A 7771-nucleotide genomic window follows, 5' to 3' on the forward strand; every position below is an offset into this window, starting at 1 on the left:
ATTAACAATTTATACCATAAATAAAATAAAAATTCCAAATAAGCCTATGCATTCAAATATAAAGAATTTTTGTAGTTAAGTTTTAATTCAACAATTCGGTATTTTAGGATGGGGGCGGCATGGTGGTGCAGTGGTTAGCACTGTTGCCTCACACCTCTGGGACCCGGGTTCGCCTGGGAACATGAGTTTCCATGTTCTCCCAATGTCATTGTGGGGTTTCCTCCAGGTACTCCAGTTTGCCCCACACAGTCCAAAAACATGCTGAGGCTAATTGGACTTGCTAAATTGCCCATTGCTTCCGGGATAGGCTCCGGGCCCTCCGCGACCCAGTAGTTATGGATGGATGGATGGATGGTATTTTAGGATTTCACTACTTTTGCTGTAGTACTGTTTGCAGACTGCTCAGTGAAAGGAACGACGCCCTCTAGCGTGACATGTAGGTTATGTCAACAGGCTGTAGGTACGCAACATAGGTCACGTTTTAAATGTATAACATATACTGCTTAGGCACCCTTATATTGACGCGTGAGTGTTAATACGATTTCTGCATAAAAAACTAATCTGACGTGGAGCTGTGTACATCGGTATTAACAGCATTAGGGCTGCCGACCTTCAGAAATTTGTCGGAGTAAGATGTGGAGTGAGGCACGGGGGCGTGGCCAAGTGTGTACTTTAGCTGATATTCCCATATGAAAAAGTGTCGAAAGAATACATACTGTATGACTTATTTCTTTTACATTGACAGTATACGTTTAGTATGTTGCAACATGATATGCATAGACAATGCAGATGTGGGCAGAGGCAGTATGTATGATACATCAGGAAAGAAATTTGTGAAATGTATTTGATTTGATAATGATCAAAATATTTCATTGTTTTGAATTTTTAGTGCAAAAATACTGTAAAATTCTCTGAAAAAATGTAAAATGATTCATGCAGCCTCTGAATGGTGCCAGCACAGACGTCTTTCAATCTTTCTAACATACGGATCACGTTCTATATATGTGAGTTTGTCTGATTTCTGGTAGAACTTTTGAAATGTTTTGGAATACCTGCTTTGTAGTATTCTGCATTTAACCTTCTTGGAGTTCCAATATTTTTTTTACTAGAGTATGAATGTGTTTGTGTCCTTTAAACCCCCATTCTGCAGCTATCAATAGGTTCAGTGGTTAGAACTGAGTTTGTTTTCCTTGACGAGTTCATTCACTACTTTCTGATTACGTTTAAAAATCAAATCATATTCATCATTTAAAAGTTGTTGACTAAGTCCAAAAATGTTTGTTTTCAACTTTTATATAGCTGTCCAAAGCATGATAGCTAAATAATTGATTACTAAATGATTGCACCATAATTGAAGTAGCTGTTTAGTAGGATGGTATATTTTCATAACATTGCATGAATGACTAGCTGACACATAATTTATTCTTATATTTATGATTAAAAATTGAATAATTAATTGCTTAGAAACTAGTTGCTATGGATAAAGGTTCCATAAGCTGTTCGATTATGAATGATTTGTTAGTCTCTGAGTCAGTGTTGCTGATGCAAAATAGGCCCTTCATTACCAAACACCAACTAACTAAATTATTATACAATTATGAGTCATTAAGAAGCTTTTAGCTAAACATTGAACTGTTGGTTACTTTACTCTTCATCTGAGTGACCATAAGGATATGTGAGGATCTGGGATGTAACAGGCAGGTCAGAACATTTGATCCGATTTGATCTGTTGATCAGATTTGATCTGTTGACTGCATTGTCCACTTAATCAGCTGATCAGTGTATTGTTGAAGGGAAAACTCAAACAGGTTGATAGATAGAAGGTTTGCAGAGATTTCATGCTTCCCTGGTGAAATATATATATATATATATATATATATATATATATATATATATATATATATATATATATGGTATTTTTAAAATACAAAAACACAGTACATTATTTTGATGCATTCCATGGCTGCTGTATTTTGTAGTTTATTTTGATACACTTACAATTAGGGTTTTTTTATGGTGAAATGCATTTTCCGTATCTTTGCCCATCCCTGACTGTAAATATCACCATTAGTATCCTGGAAGATCATGTATCATACCAGTATGAATCATATATGGGCGGTGCCATAGTCATCCCAGCTAAGTAATACCCATATATAAACCATAACGTTGTTCTATATGGCTTGAGCAATATTACGGTAGACTACAGGTTCTGCACAATCAGACTACCATATAACAGCCAAGATGTGTAGTTAATAGCTCTGCGGGAGACCATATGTGTAGCCGGCAATGAGGCTTGTTGTTTCCCTGAAATCCAATGAAAAACTATAAAGAAACACTGAAGAAAAACAAATATTTGTCAATAATGTTCGGATGACAATCAGCTTTTGAAAGAAGACGTTATTCGTACTAGATACTTGTTTCAACCAGATATTCGCCTCACCCATCTAGTTAATATTTCAGCTGGGTAGAATCGTAAGATTTGGGGAGAAATTACATGCTTAGTGTGAGAGCTTGATATTGGACCCAATTGTGGGAGTCTGATGGTCAAAGCAGGAGAGCTGGCAGCACTGCAACATAGACGTGATGAAAACAATCATAACAGCAGCAGCAAATTAGCGAAAAGTTTCACTTTCACCCTCTCAGTTTGACAATCTCAAAATGTGTTAGTACAGTATGGAGTGGCCAATATCTAAACTAATTTGTCCTAAACATAAAGACTAAATAGCAAACAACCAATGTGTTATTGGCAAGGACGAATGGGAAGGAGATGGAGATTGCCAGTCGGTGTAAGGTTTTTTCACTGGCGGAGTGTGGCACAGCGGGTTAGCATGAGGCCAGTCCAAACCCATCTGGCACTCTACTGGTTTCGGACAGCTACAGAACTTGGTGATCTCCATGGTGTCTAGACAGCACTTTTTTTGATGAAAAGAAAACACAGGAATATGAGACATGGTGGAATTGGCTAGCTAATGTAGCACCCCTCTGCATTTGGCACCGTAGGCAGACTTGGACTTGCCATCTGGCACAGCGGGCATTTTCCTGAAGGGCTGGTGGGTATGTGTGCCTACAAAATTTATCATGGCACCCCCCCCCCCACCCCGAGTCAGGGGGACCCCAAAGGCTAGGGCCAATTTTTAATCGCAGTTCAGCCCCGATCCCAGGTAATCGCATATGTTGCCTGTAGGATTGACTGGCTCTGGGTTAGGATTCTGTGTCTATGGCACTGTATTGTAATGCCTTGGTTTTCAGAGTGATCTCTCCTTTGGGCTCCTAACCCTAATTGTTTCATTTGTATATTGCCATAGACAAAAGTCTCTGCTAAATTAATGAATGTTTTTACCATTGTAAGGTAAATTATTATAATAAATGATATGGACTGGGGTTTTGTAAGACATGAAACATTAAACATAAAGATAAACCAATGTAACTATAACATAACACATGTATTATTTAAACATGCGTTACACAATAAATTATAGATTCATTTTTCTTATAATATTAAATGAAATGCTGTTCAAATTGGTCCAATTATAGTTGCATCCATGGGAACAGACAGGATGATTGTGTCACATGGCAGCGGGAGAAGGACGACCCAAAGGCAGGCTGTTAAATAAACCCTCACGGGGGTGTTTATTGCAGGAAACTGGCAGGGTGGCACACACAGACAGAGAACAATGACCGAACAAGGTGTACGGGATTAAGAGATGCTAATATAGCAACACTAACAAAGGAGCAGCACTAGCAAATGCAAGGCAGCTGTGATTGGTTAACGAGAGGGCAGGAACACGAGGTAAAGCTAAGCTTCAGGCCAGGCTGATTAGAAGCCACAGCCCAGGGAAATGCAGGGATCATACAGGCAGGGCGGGGCTTGACGTGACACATTGTGTATGTTCAAATAAGTAACTTGGGGCCAGATTTAGGATTTGAATTTCATGTTATGTATTTGCTCGTTTTTCTGTAGAGTCTGTGGATACCATGCTGTGATTTGTAGAATTCTCTAGACCAGGGCTGCCTAACCCTGCTCCTGGAGATCGACCACCCTGCAGAGCATAGCTACAGCTCTAATTTAACACACCTGATACAGATAATGAGGCCCTTCAGTAGCAGCTCAGTACAGTAGCCCCCCGTAGCTGCGGGTGAATCGTTCCAAAACCTGCTGCAAATAGCTGAAACCGAGGATAACAGCGAAACATCTGTTGACCCTATATTACAGTGATTTTTGTGTATGGTGTTTACATATGGTAATTGATAAATTGCGCATAGTAAGAGATTATCAACATTAAATACCGTAACAATAAAGTACATTTTACTTTATTATACAGTATTGTACAGCTGTACTCTCTCGAATGAATGAGATTTAGTCTAGATGATAGAGCAATTAAAAACTACGCATCAAGGTATTACAGAGCAATAATAATCATGCTTTTTACACTCCTCAAAGGACGATGGAACAATGAAAACACATACACATGTTACAATTTTTTTTTTAATCGTTGTAAACCGTGGATGTTGAAACCTTGGATACTGAGCCATACCTGAACTGTATTGTGAAGAGACTGTTTTCCATTGTAAATTATCCAAGGCGTACCCATGCTGAAATGGCCCTGCACACTACCAGGGCCCCAAAGCATTATTAAACAATGCTGGTTGTGTCACCACCATCTGATTGGCTGAAATGCGAGGGCATACCAGTGATCTATGTTGATATGCGTGGATTATCTGAAGGAGAAAAGGGCATATTCTATATATTACTCGTTATTAGTAGTATTGCATATTGCAATGTATTGATGCATTCCCGATAACTCGGAAACTGAAAATTTCCAACCTCATGCTCAAAAAATTACCGGAGAACTGCTGAATGGAATGGATGCAAATTTATGTAAGCTAATGCTATTTCCTCTAGTGTTTGATGCTAACATAAGACGGTGATTCTCTCAGGTGTGCTAGCGGACATTAGCTCATTGTAAATCATGGTGTTCACTGTGTGAACAGTAAAGCATGTCTTCGGTTTTACGACACTGTCGCCCATTACGAATCGAGCCAACCTTTCTAATATGGAATACTGAAGCTAACTGGAACTGCTCTGTAACTACTGTCTCTTCAGAGTACAGGTCCGCTACAGCTTCAGTTCCTGTGTGCCAGTGGAAAAAATGTCGTTAGAGCCAGCTTAACTGCAACATAGCAGGCCCTAATGCTGTGATGCTACTGAAGGGCCCTGCTCTAGGCATTTACACTCTCTGTGGAGTTTTTGGAGACCGTCATAATTAACATGATAAAGTAAGATCTGTAGATCCATACAACATACCTCTCCTTAGACTTCCTTCATTCAGATCAAAAGTTCACAGTGGTAAAATTGCCCGAGAGCAAATAAATATTTAATCAGATGTTATTATTGCATCTTAAACTTCTTTGGGATGCAAGTATGCCAAAAATAGGAGACGCCCATATGATTTCTCCTCAAAATATTCATGTTCATATGTCCCGTGTTGCCAGCCTTTGCTTTCTTACATTTTATTTTGACTTTTATTTTCACTTTTCATCTGGCAAAGATAATGAAGCACAGTGCTCTCCCACAGTCCCAGTTCGGGTAAAGTGATGAATGAATTACCTTTGGTGTGTGACTGCGTGCGAATGAGTGAATTCGTGCAGCCTGGTACAGCGGCCTCATGCTCTCTCCACAGTAAAGCTGCCTTATTCCCTGCTCTTCTCGGAATTGATGCCGGGGCCCTAAAAAGATAATTAAATAAGCAACTGTTGGAAATATATGCCAGGTGCATATCAAATATGCCTCTGAAAATGGGCTTATTCAGTTGTGTGTTGAGCCTAATTTTGATAGATTTTGGAGACTCTTTATGAGAGGTCTGGGGAAATTATGATAAACTAATATAAAATTACGCTTGGCAGAGACTGATTTTTTTATATCAGAAAAGGTCATCTTGTTGTGGGGTGTTTACCAATGGGCTCTTTCTCTGATAATAAGCAGAAGTTGACGAGCCTTTCATTTTAAATTCACGTATATGTTAAAATGGAAATTGGATCTGATTAATTCTGACGTGAGGTCGATGGATATCTTACTAATTTTTGCATGTGTAATACATCATAGAGAGATTTTAATTTAGGCAATAAATGACAGACATCTTACTGTGCTGCCTGTAATAGTTACTAGATGTTGGGAGAAAGGAGTGTCTTTGACAGGCCTGAGAAAGATGGGTGTTTCTAAGCTAAATGAAAACACCGCTAATGTTTCAAACAACCACATGATCAGGATGGGAAAAAAAGGTACAAGGTACATGTGATTCTGTGGAATTTTGAGTTTTATAATTTGGTAATTTATGTATACTATATAGTCCAAACGCTGAAACTATGAATAAGGTTTAACATTCTACCAGAGCTATCCATCCATACATCCACCTTCTAATCCCTTATCCCTGTCAGGGTCATGGTGGACCCTGAAGTCTGTCTCAGGCAGCTTAGAGCACAAGGTTATGCTTGAAAATTGCTTAATGAAAAGCTTCGTAAGAGGGTTTCTCTCTACTTCTCAGAATGAAAGTGAAGTGAAGACCTCTGTGCCCTCTAATCACGTCCCACTGAACCAGAATCCCTGCCGGAATGGTCCTGACCCCACTGAATGTCCAAAATACCTAAGTGTCCGGCAAAGGGAAGAAGCCTGAGACACTCAGAATGCAAAGACCTCCTGACTAACTCTCGCGACGGGAGCTAAGGCTGCCTGGGTCCCCGGAGTCAGCAGCTCCTCTTATCTAACACGAATTGGAGTCTCTGCCTGGGACTCAAATTAATTTTTAAAATTGGGAGAAGAACAACAAAGCGACAAACGCCATGACGATCCGTCAGTCACAGACAGGCAACCGACGGGCCTGTAAATCTGGGTCCACACTGCAGCCTGGGGAAGGAAGGTAATTACAATATGGCTGACTGATTGATTATAGCATGGGAGGGTTTATTGTTAGTGGAGAAAGGCTGTAGCGCAGAGGACTGTCGGTCCTCACTAGATGCCGCATGGCATCGCGATTCTTGTTCGGCTGGTCTGACAGCAGTCTGTCTCGAAGTCCCAAACACAAAGGTTGCCTTTTATGGTCGTTAATCTGCGTAATCAAAGCTACTTCTCTTCTGTGTAACTTTACTGTCGTGTAAAGTAATTACAATGATATGTTACTATCATTTGTTCATTATTTTAATTTCCCTAGAAATTAAGTTTAATTTCCCAACTTTATTCTGAGCAGTGTTCCTAATCAAAACTCACTTTTACCAACTTGTTCACCTAAAATTTTCGGCAACAAAATTTCACTGTTATGGGGGCTTGAGTACCAGGGAGGATGGGGGATGTGTACCACCCATTATTTAATTTGCTTTCATTCACCACCCCGACCCGATAATACACTTTCCATTTTAATTATTAAGTTAGGTCCCCCCCTATATTAGACTCTCTCTGCTGCCCTTTTGTGGAAGGGAATTAACTTTGTAATAAACCCTAGTTATTGACTGTTATGCAAAATAAAATATCTGATATCTGAAATCCCTAAGATGGACTAGCCCCCCATCCTGAGCTGTTCCCTGCCTCGTGCCCATTGCTTCCAGGATAGGCTCCAGACTCCCCGTGACCCAGTAGGATAAGCGGTTTGGAAAATGGGTGGATGGATGGATGGATGGATGGATGGATGGATGGATGGATGGATGATATCAGAAATCCCAGACTGGCGTCTCACAAAGCTTTAAAGTGTGAGAGGAAGATGTTTGCTTTGTCTACAAAGTA

The sequence above is a fragment of the Brienomyrus brachyistius genome, chromosome 5 (genome assembly GCF_023856365.1).
Source record: "Brienomyrus brachyistius isolate T26 chromosome 5, BBRACH_0.4, whole genome shotgun sequence".
Taxonomy (NCBI): domain Eukaryota; kingdom Metazoa; phylum Chordata; class Actinopteri; order Osteoglossiformes; family Mormyridae; genus Brienomyrus; species Brienomyrus brachyistius.